The sequence below is a fragment of the Lampetra fluviatilis genome, chromosome 62 (assembly GCF_964198595.1).
Source record: "Lampetra fluviatilis chromosome 62, kcLamFluv1.1, whole genome shotgun sequence".
NCBI lineage: Eukaryota > Metazoa > Chordata > Hyperoartia > Petromyzontiformes > Petromyzontidae > Lampetra > Lampetra fluviatilis.
In genome coordinates this window covers 6,781,511-6,796,184 of record NC_136336.1, presented here as the reverse complement: position 1 = coordinate 6,796,184, position 14,674 = coordinate 6,781,511, and the positions used below count along the sequence as shown (strand labels likewise).

The 14,674-nt window shown below is 42.4% G+C and overlaps 12 non-coding genes across 12 annotated transcripts; all 12 read right to left on the bottom strand.

The window, feature by feature from the left end:
- Positions 1-2,055: 2,055 nt before the first annotated feature.
- TRNAG-CCC (transfer RNA glycine (anticodon CCC)) lies at positions 2,056-2,126 on the bottom strand. The gene has a single exon. It is a non-coding gene; the product is annotated as a tRNA-Gly (tRNA).
- Positions 2,127-5,967: 3,841 nt separating this feature from the next.
- TRNAG-CCC (transfer RNA glycine (anticodon CCC)) lies at positions 5,968-6,038 on the bottom strand. Its single transcript has one exon. It is a non-coding gene; the product is annotated as a tRNA-Gly (tRNA).
- A 395-nt stretch (positions 6,039-6,433) lies between these two features.
- Positions 6,434-6,504, bottom strand: TRNAG-CCC (transfer RNA glycine (anticodon CCC)). Its single transcript has one exon. It is a non-coding gene; the product is annotated as a tRNA-Gly (tRNA).
- Positions 6,505-7,597: 1,093 nt separating this feature from the next.
- On the bottom strand, positions 7,598-7,668 carry TRNAG-CCC (transfer RNA glycine (anticodon CCC)). The gene has a single exon. It is a non-coding gene; the product is annotated as a tRNA-Gly (tRNA).
- Positions 7,669-8,357: 689 nt separating this feature from the next.
- On the bottom strand, positions 8,358-8,428 carry TRNAG-CCC (transfer RNA glycine (anticodon CCC)). The gene has a single exon. It is a non-coding gene; the product is annotated as a tRNA-Gly (tRNA).
- A 1,062-nt stretch (positions 8,429-9,490) lies between these two features.
- Positions 9,491-9,561, bottom strand: TRNAG-CCC (transfer RNA glycine (anticodon CCC)). Its single transcript has one exon. It is a non-coding gene; the product is annotated as a tRNA-Gly (tRNA).
- Positions 9,562-10,282: 721 nt separating this feature from the next.
- On the bottom strand, positions 10,283-10,353 carry TRNAG-CCC (transfer RNA glycine (anticodon CCC)). The gene has a single exon. It is a non-coding gene; the product is annotated as a tRNA-Gly (tRNA).
- A 642-nt stretch (positions 10,354-10,995) lies between these two features.
- TRNAG-CCC (transfer RNA glycine (anticodon CCC)) lies at positions 10,996-11,066 on the bottom strand. Its single transcript has one exon. It is a non-coding gene; the product is annotated as a tRNA-Gly (tRNA).
- A 398-nt stretch (positions 11,067-11,464) lies between these two features.
- On the bottom strand, positions 11,465-11,535 carry TRNAG-CCC (transfer RNA glycine (anticodon CCC)). The gene has a single exon. It is a non-coding gene; the product is annotated as a tRNA-Gly (tRNA).
- A 1,120-nt stretch (positions 11,536-12,655) lies between these two features.
- Positions 12,656-12,726, bottom strand: TRNAG-CCC (transfer RNA glycine (anticodon CCC)). Its single transcript has one exon. It is a non-coding gene; the product is annotated as a tRNA-Gly (tRNA).
- Positions 12,727-13,788: 1,062 nt separating this feature from the next.
- Positions 13,789-13,859, bottom strand: TRNAG-CCC (transfer RNA glycine (anticodon CCC)). The gene has a single exon. It is a non-coding gene; the product is annotated as a tRNA-Gly (tRNA).
- A 720-nt stretch (positions 13,860-14,579) lies between these two features.
- On the bottom strand, positions 14,580-14,650 carry TRNAG-CCC (transfer RNA glycine (anticodon CCC)). The gene has a single exon. It is a non-coding gene; the product is annotated as a tRNA-Gly (tRNA).
- Between the last annotated feature and the right edge of the window lie 24 nt (positions 14,651-14,674).

Here is a 14,674-nt window from a genome sequence, read left to right as displayed (position 1 = left end):
AAAATATCCCCTCTGGGACCCAAGGTCACCACCACCCACTCGGCCACACGAACCTCCCGCACCTCCACAGACGTTAGTGAGAGATATCGACTGATCTGTTGCATAAACATCTTGTAAGCGGTGCTTCTTTTGATTTGCAACAGCGTGCGATTTGATGGTGGAGGCGGAGGGGTGAAGTGGGGGAGGGGAGGGCTGAGATGGTGGGGGGGGGGGATTTCCCGTCTATAGCACTGCAGTAGGGGTATTGCTCCTAACATTACAAGTACAATTTTTCTGCTACAAGTTCAATTGTGTGCTTAGTTTGTGGTGCTTCTGCCGAACCTCCGATTGGCACGACTGGCTACGTACAGTCCTGGGAATGGTTTGACCATATTCTTAGTTGTTTTCGGTAAAGTCACGTAGGTACAAAATTTTAAATTAATTAAAGTAAAATAAAAATAAAATACAGATATCGTGCTGTGACTGTTCCACCTGAAGACGGATGCTTGTGTTGCCTCCGAAACGTCGTGATTTTTATTTTTTTTATTTTATTTTTATTTTACTTTTATTAATTAATTTTTTTTTTACCTACGTGATTTTACCGAAAAAAACCTAAGAATATGAATCCTTGCAGTCACGAAAGCTTCAAATCTAGGTTTGGCCATACTTCACCCACGCTGGTCAACGCGGGTTGATGGTGAAAGCATCATCAGCTGCACTACAGCTGCAACATCAGTTTGTGTCAGCATTATGAGCTGGAATGTGCAGCGTGTCTCTCCCTCCCGTGGTCGCGTGGGTTTTTCCCCTCGGGGTCCTCCGTATTTTTAAATCCTTTATATTAAGTTCGCTTGCTTGCTTACGACCGTGCAAATCTTTCGGTCGTTTTTTAACCCACTTCCCGTGATCCAATCGAGCTGACATTTTCCACACAGACTCGTTGTGCGTGACAATTAATGTTCGTGAAATTTTTTTCTCCAAAATTTTACACTTTTTAGGACAAAAATATTATATTTAATTACCAATTGCTTAATGGTGCAATGCAATCATCTGACCCATAGGTGGCAGCCATCTCAAGCCAGAGGACGAGAGGACTCTAGCCGCCACGCATATAAAGGATTTATAGTGAAAAACTTTGTTTTTACGGGTTATACTTATTTACCCCTCCGCATTTAGAATCAACATCCCCGCGTTTAGAGAAGTTTGGCTACTGCGATAAATGTCCGAACGATGACAAGCCACCTCGCTGGGCTAATCGGTCGCTTCTGCAAAAAGAGCTGCATATCTCAGTGGGACTTACCTGGTGAAATAAAAAATAGTTTTGTAGAAAACGATAACAGATCACGACGGTTCGATCGCCACGCAAGCAATCGTCCTCAGGTGGGATAGTGAAACAAGCTCTCTGAAACAAGTCCTTCTATATGTAGATTCCTCTTTATATATAAGGACTTGTACTGGTAAGGACCTCCTGGTTCCACCAGCCCACAGGGGATTATTGTGTCCGTCCGTCCGTCGTGCATCCAAAAATGGGAGGGGTGGGGCTGGGTGGGGAGGGTGGGGAGGGGCTGGGTGGGGAGGGTGGGGAGGGGCTGGGTGGGGAGGGTGGGGAGGGGCTGGGTGGGGAGGGGAGGGTGGGGAGGGGCTGGTCACCCCGTGGTGCCCTTATAAAACTTAACGTTTAACCTACTCACGCCGGCTTGTGCCCGCCCTCACAGTCGGGCATATTTGCGGAATACACCACGCCGCCGTTGACCCTGGCCATTGACCGAGCAACGCAACGTGACTATCAGCTCAAAGAGTATGGATTCCTACAGTCACGAAAGCTTCCAATCAAGAATAAATAGTTTTATTTAGTTTTTCATGCGCACCAGCTTTATCATGACCAAGCAGTCGCCCTTACCAAGCACTGTACCCGGTTGTGGGATTGTACAGAGCGGTACGCGTCATGCTGGAGCATATAACTCACGAAAGAGAAAGAAGCAGACGGAAGACGTGGGAAGGAGGCGTTCTGCCAAATGATTAATTGGTGTCGGATCGGTGCAGCGAGAGGACTAAAAGTTAACATAAAATAAAGAGTCTTGCACCGCCCGGGAATCGAACCCGGGTCGAAAGAATGGGAATCTTCCATGATACCGCTACACCAGCGGTGCTGATGGGGACAGCAACACACGTTCTGCTGTCTCGTTTGTATTGTTTTGTCTCGTCTGCACTTTGTGTTGTCTGTGTCGTCTCTGTTTTTATTTCTCGTTTGAATTGTCTGTCTCGTTTGTGTTGTTCTGTCTCGCTTGTACGCAAATTCGCAGCAGCAGGAGCAGAATTAGAAAGACCATCAGTTTCATTAGCAGCAGCAGCATCATCATCAGCATCATCATCATCAGCAGCAGCATCATCATCAGCAGCAGCATCATCATCAGCAGCAGCAGCAGCAGCAGCATCGATAGCAGCAGCATCATCATCAGCAGCAGCAACAGCATCATTAGCAGCAGCACAATTAGAAAGAACATCACTTTCATCAGCAGCATCATCATCATCAGCATTAGAAAAAACATCACTTTCATCAGCAGCATCATCATCATCAGCATTAGAAAAAACATCACTTTCATCAGCAGCATCATCATCATCAGCATTAGAAAAAACATCACTTTCATCAGCAGCATCAGCATCATCAGCATTAGAAAAAACATCACTTTCATCAGCAGCATCAGCATCATCAGCATTAGAAAAAACATCACTTTCATCAGCAGCATCATCATCATCAGCATTAGAAAAAATATCACTTTCATCAGCAGCATCATCATCATCAGCATTAGAAAAAATATCACTTTCATCAGCAGCATCATCATCATCAGCATTAGAAAAAACATCACTTTCATCAGCAGCATCATCATCATCAGCATTAGAAAAAACATCACTTTCATCAGCAGCATCAGCATCATCAGCATTAGAAAAAACATCACTTTCATCAGCAGCATCATCATCATCAGCATTAGAAAAAATATCACTTTCATCAGCAGCATCATCATCATCAGCATTAGAAAAAATATCACTTTCATCAGCAGCATCAGCATCATCAGCATTAGAAAAAACATCACTTTCATCAGCAGCATCATCATCATCAGCATTAGAAAAAACATCACTTTCATCAGCAGCATCAGCATCATCAGCATTAGAAAAAACATCACTTTCATCAGCAGCATCATCAGCATTAGAAAAAACATCACTTTCATCAGCAGCATCAGCATCATCAGCATTAGAAAAAATATCACTTTCATCAGCAGCATCATCATCATCAGCATTAGAAAAAACATCACTTTCATCAGCAGCATCAGCATCATCAGCATTAGAAAAAATATCACTTTCATCAGCAGCATCATCATCATCAGCATTAGAAAAAACATCACTTTCATCAGCAGCATCATCATCATCAGCATTAGAAAAAATATCACTTTCATCAGCAGCATCAGCATCATCAGCATTAGAAAAAACATCACTTTCATCAGCAGCATCAGCATCATCAGCATTAGAAAAAAACATCACTTTCATCAGCAGCATCATCATCATCAGCATTAGAAAAAATATCACTTTCATCAGCAGCAGCATCATCAGCAGCAGCAGCATTAGAAAGAACACCACTGTCATCATCATCAGCAACATTAGAAAGAACATCACTTTCATCAGCGGCACCAACATTAGAAAGAACATCACTTTTATCAGCAGCAGCAGCAACATCCTGTTTGGGTCTCTGCGCGGCTCTGCCGAGTCGCCCCATTGTGCTTCGCCTCGGGGGAGCCGCGGTCTGGCTCCGTGAGCCACGGGGGGCAGAGGGCGGTCCACGTTTCTCGAGATCCCTGCTGGACGCGATGGGAACACGGAGTCACTGGGAGTCACCGCCCTTTCATTAACCTCCCATGGCATTCAAGGACATCATCATCATGATAACACTGGTCAACACACTTTTTCTGGTATGAAGTATTCCAACGGGTTTAAGGTAAGTTTGGGGTGCTGATTCCAAATCTGGCATCAGTTTTTGTTTTATTATTTCCATAGTAAAATAATTCTTATTTTAAATTGTATTATTTCCATAATAAAATAATTCTTATTTTAAAAGAAAGCATAATAAATCAATCTTATTTTATTATGTTTTATTTATTTTATTTTATTATTTACATAATAAGAAGATGCACCCGTAATAAATTGCACACGTCGGCTTTCGCCACCAGCATTATTCATAACGAAAAAGGCTTTTGGGGTTCGATCGCGTAAGAGTAAATTCGCCTGTTCACCGCTCCACGGGAGCTCTTTGTCTTCACGACATCCGTGCAACTTTATTGACACCGGTGAGACGGAGACCCGCGGCGTACCGCCTTTGACGTTCCAAGGAATGTTGTCATCGGCACAAATACTTTCGGACATGGCCGGATCGTGAGAGATGATGGGGGGGGGGGTGGGTGGGGTTGGTGCGAGAGGGCTGGGGGAGAGGTTTTCATCCAGCAGTGAATTGCCCATTGCAGCTGTTGCTGGCGATGCGGAGGTGATGATGAAATTCTCAGCCAGACATTGACAGCTTGTCCATGGCGAGAAGACATTCCGCTCCGAACCGGCCCCGGCTCGATTCAGCGATGAACACGGAAACATTCCTACCCCGAGAGACACACACACACACGCCCCAGTGCTCACACCGGTTTCACGATTGAGCAATCAGTTAAGAAACCGGGTCGCGTGCAACCTATGCAACCTAAGCAACCATGTCACGTGCAAGCTAAGGGGCCGTCCATAAATGACGTCACGCGATTTTGAACGATTTTTGACCCCCCCCCCCCCGTCGTCGTCACAGGGCGTCACAAAAAGTCAGCCCCCCCCCTTAAATATGACGTCACAAAGCTCTGCCCCCCCCCCAAATAAAACATGCTTTAAATCGCTTTAAACTATTGTCATTGTAGTGCGTATTTATTAAAAAGTCTATTTAATTAAGTAGAACGCGTTGTCTATATTTATTCAAAGTTGCGCATTTTGATGTGACGTCACATTTCTCAACCCCCCCCCCCCTCGTCACACATCGTCACAAATGTCTGACCCCCCCCCCCCCAGGTGCGTGACGTCATTTATGGACGGCCCCTAAGCAACCATGTCGCGTGCAACTCAAGCAACCATGTCATGTGCAACTGAAGCAACCATTTTGCGTGCAACGTAAGTGGTGTTTGTCTTGAATGTTTTTTTCTCCATCTCGTGTGTAATGTATGACTCGTTTGTATTGTTCTGTCTCGTTTGTATTGTTCTGTCTCGTTTGTATTGTTCTGTCTCGTTTGTATTGTCTGACTCGTTTGTATTGTCTCACCCGTTTGTATTGTTTGTTTCGTTTGTATTGTTTCTTTCGTTTGAATTGTTCTGTCTCGTTTGTATTGTCTGACTCGTTTGTATTGTCTGTTTCTTTTGTTTCGCTCTTCTCCATTGTCCTGGGCATGTCCTGTGACTTCCCGCCATCAGCGAGTCTTGATGTGCACTCGCCTGGCACAGCGCCGTGGTGTGGTCAACGCGACTCGGTGATGAGTGGGAGCTGTCGTTGATATTGCTCAGTGTATGCACGTGTAAATGCATGTCTTTGTGCGTGGATACGATGTGTGTCAAGATAATGAGTGTATACTGTGTGATTAAAATGTAACTTCACAAACATATTATAGAAATATACAAAGCATGTGCTTGTACTGTACAATGAGTTTGTGCCAGGCTACGTGCATGTTTGTATTAAGGGGTCTGTGAAGTTCTAGATGTGAAGCTTTCGTGACTGCAAGGATTCATAATCTTAGGTTTTTTCGGTGAAGTCACGTAGGTACAAAATTAAATTAATAGAAACAAAATAAAATAATAAATCACGACGTTTCGGAGGCAACACAAGTCTCCGTCATCAGGTGGGACCGTCACAGCTAGATTTACTGTTTCAAGTGAGGCTGGTAAAGGGAATACCGACAACAATAAAAAAAATAAAACCATGTTTGCACCGCCCGGGAATCGAACCCGGGTCGAAAGAATGGGAATCTTCCATGATACCACTACACCAGCGGTGCTGATGGGGACAGCTACACACGTTCTGCTGTCTCGTTTGTATTGTTTTGTCTCTTTTGTATTGTTTGACTCATATTCTATAGTTCTTTCGATAAAGTAAGATAGGGAAAAAAATGATAACAATAATTTAATAATTAAAATGAGAATAAAGTGAGTAAAAATTACAAAAATACTACGACGCTTCGATCGCAACACAAGTGGTCCTCATCAAGTTATCAGAGTGTGTTTTTTGTTTGCATTATGACCACAAGTATTGTGGTTAATGCACACATGATTCGTTGTTAAAATGTTTCAGGTGTGTTGCCAGAAAACAGGGGAAAACCCTTTTTTATTATATTTTGGTCCTGGCAAAGGATGTCTAATGATGCGACTAACGAGAATTTTAAAACAACATCCTTGCACCGCCCGGGAATCGAACCCGGGTCGAAAGAATGGGAATCTTCCATGATACCACTACACCAGCGGTGCTGATGGGGACAGCTACGCACGTTCTGCTGTCTCGTTTGTATTGTTTGGTCTCGTCTGTACTTTGTGTTGTCTGTGTCGTCTCTTCTTGGTTCTTTTGGTAAAGTCACGTAGAAGGGAAGTAATAAAATAATAAAAATTAAACAATAAAATAATTCTCACGACGTTTCGGCCACAACGCAAGCAGCCGTCCTCAGGTGAAGACCAGGTCTGTCGGGGAGACAGATGAATCCCTGCAGTCACGAAAGCTTTAAATCGAAATGTGTCGTCTCTGTTTTTATTTCTCGTTTAGTTTGCTTGACTCGTTGATATTGTGTCTCGTTTGTATTGTCTGTCTCGAGTGTATTGTTTGAATCGTTTGAATTGTTTACCCCAGTTTCGTTTGTATTATTTTCATATTGTGTGTACATTGTGTGTATGCTGTGTGTATTCTGTGTGTATGTTGTGTGTATGTTGTGTGTACATTGTGTGTATACTGTGTGTATACTGTGTGTACGTTGTGTGCATACTGTGTGTATACTGTGTGTATACTGTGTGTATGTTGTGTGTACATTGTGTGTATACTGTGTGTATACTGTGTGTATGTTGTGTGTACATTGTGTGTATACTGTGTGTATACTGTGTGTATGTTGTGTGTACATTGTGTGTATACTGTGTGTATACTGTGTGTATGTTGTGTGTATGCTGTGTGTCTACTGTGTGTATGTTATGTGTGTACATGTCTCTGTCTCGTTCGTATTGTTTAGCCCTGTCGCGTTGTCGACGTGCAATTCGCTCTGAGCCTGTCCCGTGACCTCCTGCCAGCAACGAGCCTTCAACACTTCAGCTGGCCTGCATGTGCACCTAGCCGGGCACAGCGTCGGGATGCCATCAGCGCCGCTTATTTGCAGATGGCAGTGGTTGTTGTTGTTGCGGTGATATATGTCTATGTGCACATGTACACGTGCCTATGTGTGCAAAGATAATGTGTGTAAAGTTTTACTTCAAGAACTTCAAATATTATTCAATGGTGTGATGATACTGTACACTGAGTCTGTACCAGGCTACGTGCGTGTTTCTAAAGTGGGGACTAACTATTATTATAAAAGAACATTCTTGCACCGCCCGGGAATCGAACCCGGGTCGAAAGAATGGGAATCTTCCATGATACCACTACACCAGCGGTGCGTCTGTAGAAACTAAACATGTTCTGCCGTCTCCTTTGTATTGTTTTGTCTCTTTTGTGTAAAAAATAAAATAATAACAATAAAATAATAAAAATGTGAATAAAGTAACAATTATAAAAAAAATATCACGACGTTTCGATCGCAACACAAGTGGTCGTCATCAGGTTGTTGTTTTTTACTCGTTTGTATTATCTGTCTCCTTTGTTTCGTGTGTCTCGTTTGTAGTGTCTGATTCCTTTGTATTGTTAGTCTTGTTGGCATTGTCTGTCTCCTTAGTATTGTCTGCATCGTCTGCATTGTTCTGTCTCGTTCAACTTGTTCGTCTCTGTCTCGTTGGCTCCGTTTCGCTCGTTCTGGACCTGGCCCTGTCCCGTGACTTCCCGCCTGCAGCGAGTCTTTACAACTAGATGTGCACTTCTCCTGGCACAGCGCCGTCGTCTAAGCAACGCGATTCTGTGCGGATTGCCAGATATTGACATTGCGATGGGTGCATGCGCGTGTAAATGTGTACTTGCTTGTATTTGTGTGTGGAGTGGGCACCCGCTAGTTTACAATGTAACTACACGAATTACTTTACCTAATGTGCTCTTGGGTGTTTTACTACACACTGCGTATGTACCAGGCTACGTGCATGTTGAAAAGAAAGGGTCTATAAAGGGAATACCGACGACTATAAAATAAAAATATGTTTGCACCGCCCGGGAATCGAACCCGGGTCGAAAGAATGGGAATCTTCCATGAAACCACTACACCAGCGGTGTTGATGGATACATTCAACACGTTCTACATCATGAGGTCTCCTTTACCAGTACCAAAATATACTAATAGCGTTTTTCCCCTTTTTTCTGGCAACAAAACTGACACCTTTTGCAAGGAATCATGTTTACATTAACCACAATACTTGCAGTCAAATGCGAACAAAAAACAATACTCTGATAACACTGGTCAACACACTTTTCTGGAATAAGGTATTCCAACGGTTTTAAGGTAATTTTGGGGTGCTGATTCCAAATCTGGCATCAGTTTTTGTCTATCACATCAGGTTTTGAGAAATCAAATATTGCATTTTCAATAAAAACTGCGGAAGAAAAATATTAAGTAAATGTAGATATCTACATAAAATGATATTATAAACACACCATCCTAAAATACAATACCATGTTTTAACACTACAGCAGTCACTGACTCGCAACAACTTGCAATCATAAGTGACAGAGTTAATTTCGGGTAAAATCAATGAAAATGAGGTATGCCGATAGCATAAAAATGAGATGTGATAGAGCAAATCTGAGATCAGATTTGGAATCAGCACCCTGAAATCAGTCTAAAACAGCTGCAAAAGTCCAGGCCAGAAATTTTTGTTTTTTTGTTGACCAGTGTAATGTGTGCATTGTCCTTGAAACTAATTGGTCCACACCAGAGGCAGCTTTCCTTAGAGCCGAGTCTCATATGGTGTTCGACCAGATGACGCTCGTTCTAGACCTGGGCCTGTCCCGTGACTTCCCGCCAACAGCGAGTTTTTAAAACTAGATGTGCACTTCTCCTGGCACAGCGCCGTCGTCTAAGCAACGCGAGTCTGTGCGGAATGCCAGATATTGACATTGCGATGGGTGCATGCGCGTGTAAATGTGTACTTGCTTGTATACTGTGTATTGTGTGTGGAGTGGGCACCTGTTAGTTTACAATGTAACTACACGAATAACTTTACCTAATGTGCTCTTGGGTGTTTTACTACACACTGCGTATGTACCAGGCTACGTGCATGTTGAAAGAAAGGGGTCTATAAAGGGAATACCGACGACTATGAAATAAAAATAAATGTTTGCACCGCCCGGGAATAGAACCCGGGTCGAAAGAATGGGAATCTTCCATGATACCACTACACCAGCGGTGCTTCTGTGCAAACTAAACACGTGTTGCCGTCTCGTTTGTATTGTTTTGTCTCTTTTGTATTGTCTGACTCATATTCTATGGTTCTTTCGATAATGTCACGCCGATAGGAAAAATAATAACAATAATGAAATTATTAAAATGTGAATGAAGTGAGTAAAATAATACAAATATCACGACGTTTCGACCGCAACACAAGCGGTCGTCATTAGGTTGTTGTTTTTTTACTCGTTCGTATTGTCTGTCTCCTTTGTTTCGTGTCTCGTGAGGATTGTCTGTATCCTTTGTATTGTTCGTCTCACTCTTGGGTTCTTTCGGTAAAAGTCACGGTAGAAAGAGAAAATATTAAATTAAATAATAGCATACGACGTTTCGATTGCAATACAAGCAATCACCATCAGGTACAAATGAAAGAGAAAACAAAGCCTCGTAAACTTAGAAATACAATGCAATACAACACAAATAGTGGGCTAACATAACAGTCAACACCCTACCTGCTTGATTACGTTCTTCCAAAGATTGCTACATTTATGAGAGGGATTAAACACAGATCCGGAAACACATAAGCAGAGAGAGATACCACAGAGACAGTGCCAATGTGTTTGTTTAACTTTTCTAATGTGCTCCTGGGTGTTTCACTACACAATGAGCATGTACCAGGCTACGTGCGTGTTTATAACGTGGGGTCTTTAAAAGGACTAAAGATAATTATGAAACAACATTCGTGCACCGCCCGGGAATCGAACGCGGGTCGAAAGAATGGGAATCTTCCATGATACCACTACACCAGCGATGCTGATGAAGGTAGCCATACACGGCCTGCTGTCTCGTTTGTATTGTACCGACACGTTTGTATTGTCTGTCTTGTTTGCATTGTCTGTTTCGTTTGTTTCGCTCTTCTCAATTGTCCTGGGCCTGTCCTGTGACATCCCGCCAACAGCGAGTCTTCAAAATGTCACTTGGACTTGATGTGCACTCGCCTGGCACAGCTCCGTGGTGTTGTCAACGCGACTCGGTGATGAGTGGGAGCTGTCGTTGATGTTGCTCAGTGTATGCACGTGTAAATGCATGTCTTTGTGCGTGGATACGATGTGTGTCAAGATAATGAGTGTATACTGTGTGATTAAAATGTAACTTCACAAACATATAAAAATTATATACAAAGCATATGCTTGTACTGTACAATGAGCATGTACCAGGCTACGTGCATGTTTAGAAGACTGGGGTCTGTAAAGGTAATACCGACTACTATTAAAAACAACATACTCGTTGATTCTTTCGGTAAAGTCACGTAGGTATAAAATAAAATAAATGACGCTTGTGTTGTGACCGAAACGTCGTGCTTTATTTTATTTTATACCTACGTGACTTTACCGAAAGAACCAACGAGTATGGATTCCTGCAGTCACGAAAGCTTCAAATAAGAATAAAACATGTTTGCACCGCCCGGGAATCGAACCCGGGTAGAAAGAATGGGAATCTGCCATGATACCTCTACACCAGCGGTGCTGATGGGGAATCTAAACACGTTCTGCTGTCTCGTTTGTATTGTTTTGTCTCTTTTGTATTGTCTGACTCATATTCTATAGTTCTTTCGATAAAGTCACGTAGATAGGGAAACAAATGATAACAATAATTAAATAACTAAAATGAGAATAAAGTGAGTAAAAATTATTAAAATATCACGACGTTTCGATCGCAACACAAGTGGTCCTCATCAAGTTATCAGAGTGTGTTTTTTGTTTGCATTATGACCACAAGTATTGTGGTTAATGTACACATGATTCGTTGTAAAAATGTTTCAGGTGTGTTGCCAGAAAACAGGGGAAAACCCTTTTTTATTATATTTTGGTCCTGGCAAAGGAGGTCTAATGATGCGACTAACGAGAATTTTAAAACAACATCCTTGCACCGCCCGGGAATCGAACTCGGGTCGAAAGAATGGGAATCTTCCATGATACCACTACACCAGCGGTGCTGATGGGGACAGCTACACACGTTCTGCTGTCTCGTTTGTATTGTTTGGTCTCGTCTGTACTTTGTGTTGTCTGTGTCGTCTCTTCTTGGTTCTTTTGGTAAAGTCACGTAGAAGGGAAGTAATAAAATAATAAAAATTAAGCAATAAAATAATTCTCACGACGTTTCGGCCACAACGCAAGCAGCCGTCCTCAGGTGAAGACCAGGTCTGTCGGGGAGACAGATGAATCCCTGCAGTCACGAAAGCTTTAAATCGAAATGTGTCGTCTCTGTTTTTATTTCTCGTTTAGTTTGCTTGACTCGTTGATATTGTGTCTCGTTTGTATTGTCTGTCTCGAGTGTATTGTTTGAATCGTTTGAATTGTTTACCCCAGTTTCGTTTGTATTATTTTCATATTGTGTGTACATTGTGTGTATGCTGTGTGTATTCTGTGTGTATGTTGTGTGTATGTTGTGTGTACATTGTGTGTATACTGTGTGTATACTGTGTGTACGTTGTGTGCATACTGTGTGTATACTGTGTGTATACTGTGTGTATGTTGTGTGTACATTGTGTGTATACTGTGTGTATACTGTGTGTATGTTGTGTGTACATTGTGTGTATACTGTGTGTATACTGTGTGTATGTTGTGTGTACATTGTGTGTATACTGTGTGTATACTGTGTGTATGTTGTGTGTATGCTGTGTGTCTACTGTGTGTATGTTATGTGTGTACATGTCTCTGTCTCGTTCGTATTGTTCCGCCCTGTCTCGTTGTCGACGTGCAATTCGCTCTGAGCCTGTCCCGTGACCTCCTGCCAGCAACGAGCCGTCACCACTTCAGCTGGCCTGCATGTGCACCTAGCCGGGCACAGCATCGGGATGGCATCAGAACCACTTAGTGGCAAATGGCAGTGGTTGTTGTTGTTGTTGCGGTGATATATGTCTATGTGCATATGTGCACGTGCATATGGGCGCAAAATTAACTTGTGGAAGTGTGATACAAATGTAGCTTCAAGAACAACTTAAAATATTGTGCAAACGTGTGCTTGTTAGGTGCAATGAGCATGTGCCAGGCTACGTGCGTGTTTATAACGTGGGGTCTTTAAAAGGACTAAAGATAATTATAAAACAACATTCGTGCACCGCCCGGGAATCGAACCCGGGTCGAAAGAATGGGAATCTTCCATGAAACCACTACACCAGCGGTGTTGATGGATACATTCAACACGTTCTACATCATGAGGTCTCCTTTACCAGTACCAAAATATACTAATAGCGTTTTTCCCCTTTTTTCTGGCAACAAAACTGACACCTTTTGCAAGGAATCATGTTTACATTAACCACAATACTTGCAGTCAAATGCGAACAAAAAACAATACTCTGATAACACTGGTCAACACACTTTTCTGGAATAAGGTATTCCAACGGTTTTAAGGTAATTTTGGGGTGCTGATTCCAAATCTGGCATCAGTTTTTGTCTATCACATCAGGTTTTGAGAAATCAAATATTGCATTTTCAATAAAAACTGCGGAAGAAAAATATTAAGTAAATGTAGATATCTACATAAAATGATATTATAAACACACCATCCTAAAATACAATACCATGTTTTAACACTACAGCAGTCACTGACTCGCAACAACTTGCAATCATAAGTGACAGAGTTAATTTCGGGTAAAATCAATGAAAATGAGGTATGCCGATAGCATAAAAATGAGATGTGATAGAGCAAATCTGAGATCAGATTTGGAATCAGCACCCTGAAATCAGTCTAAAACAGCTGCAAAAGTCCAGGCCAGAAATTTTTGTTTTTTTGTTGACCAGTGTAATGTGTGCATTGTCCTTGAAACTAATTGGTCCACACCAGAGGCAGCTTTCCTTAGAGCCGAGTCTCATATGGTGTTCGACCAGATGACGCTCGTTCTAGACCTGGGCCTGTCCCGTGACTTCCCGCCAACAGCGAGTCTTTACAACTAGATGTGCACTTCTCCTGGCACAGCGCGGTCGTCTAACCAACGCGAGTCTGTGCGGAATGCCAGATATTGACATTGCGATGGGTGTCTGCGCGTGTAAATGTGTACTTGCTTGTATACTGTGTATTGTGTGTGGAGTGGGCACCTGTTAGTTTACAATGTAACTACACGAATAACTTTACCTAATGTGCTCTTGGGTGTTTTACTACACACTGCGTATGTACCAGGCTACGTGCATGTTGAAAGAAAGGGGTCTATAAAGGGAATACCGACGACTATGAAATAAAAATAAATGTTTGCACCGCCCGGGAATCGAACCCGGGTCGAAAGAATGGGAATCTTCCATGATACCACTACACCAGCGGTGCTTCTGTGCAAACTAAACACGTGTTGCCGTCTCGTTTGTATTGTTTTGTCTCTTTTGTATTGTCTGACTCATATTCTATGGTTCTTTCGATAAAGTCACGCCGATAGGAAAAATAATAACAATAATGAAATTATTAAAATGTGAATAAAGTGAGTAAAATAATACAAATATCACGACGTTTCGACCGCAACACAAGCGGTCGTCATTAGGTTGTTGTTTTTTACTCGTTCGTATTGTCTGTCTCCTTTGTTTCGTGTCTCGTGAGGATTGTCTGTATCCTTTGTATTGTTCGTCTCACTCTTGGGTTCTTTCGGTAAAAGTCACGGTAGAAAGAGAAAATATTAAATTAAATAATAGCATACGACGTTTCGATTGCAATACAAGCAATCACCATCAGGTACAAATGAAAGAGAAAACAAAGCCTCGTAAACTTAGAAATACAATGCAATACAACACAAATAGTGGGCTAACATAACAGTCAACACCCTACCTGCTTGATTACGTTCTTCCAAAGATTGCTACATTTATGAGAGGGATTAAACACAGATCCGGAAACACATAAGCAGAGAGAGATACCACAGAGACAGTGCCAATGTGTTTGTTTAACTTTTCTAATGTGCTCCTGGGTGTTTCACTACACAATGAGCATGTACCAGGCTACGTGCGTGTTTATAACGTGGGGTCTTTAAAAGGACTAAAGATAATTATGAAACAACATTCGTGCACCGCCCGGGAATCGAACGCGGGTCGAAAGAATGGGAATCTTCCATGATACCACTACACCAGCGATGCTGATGGAGGTAGCCATACACGGCC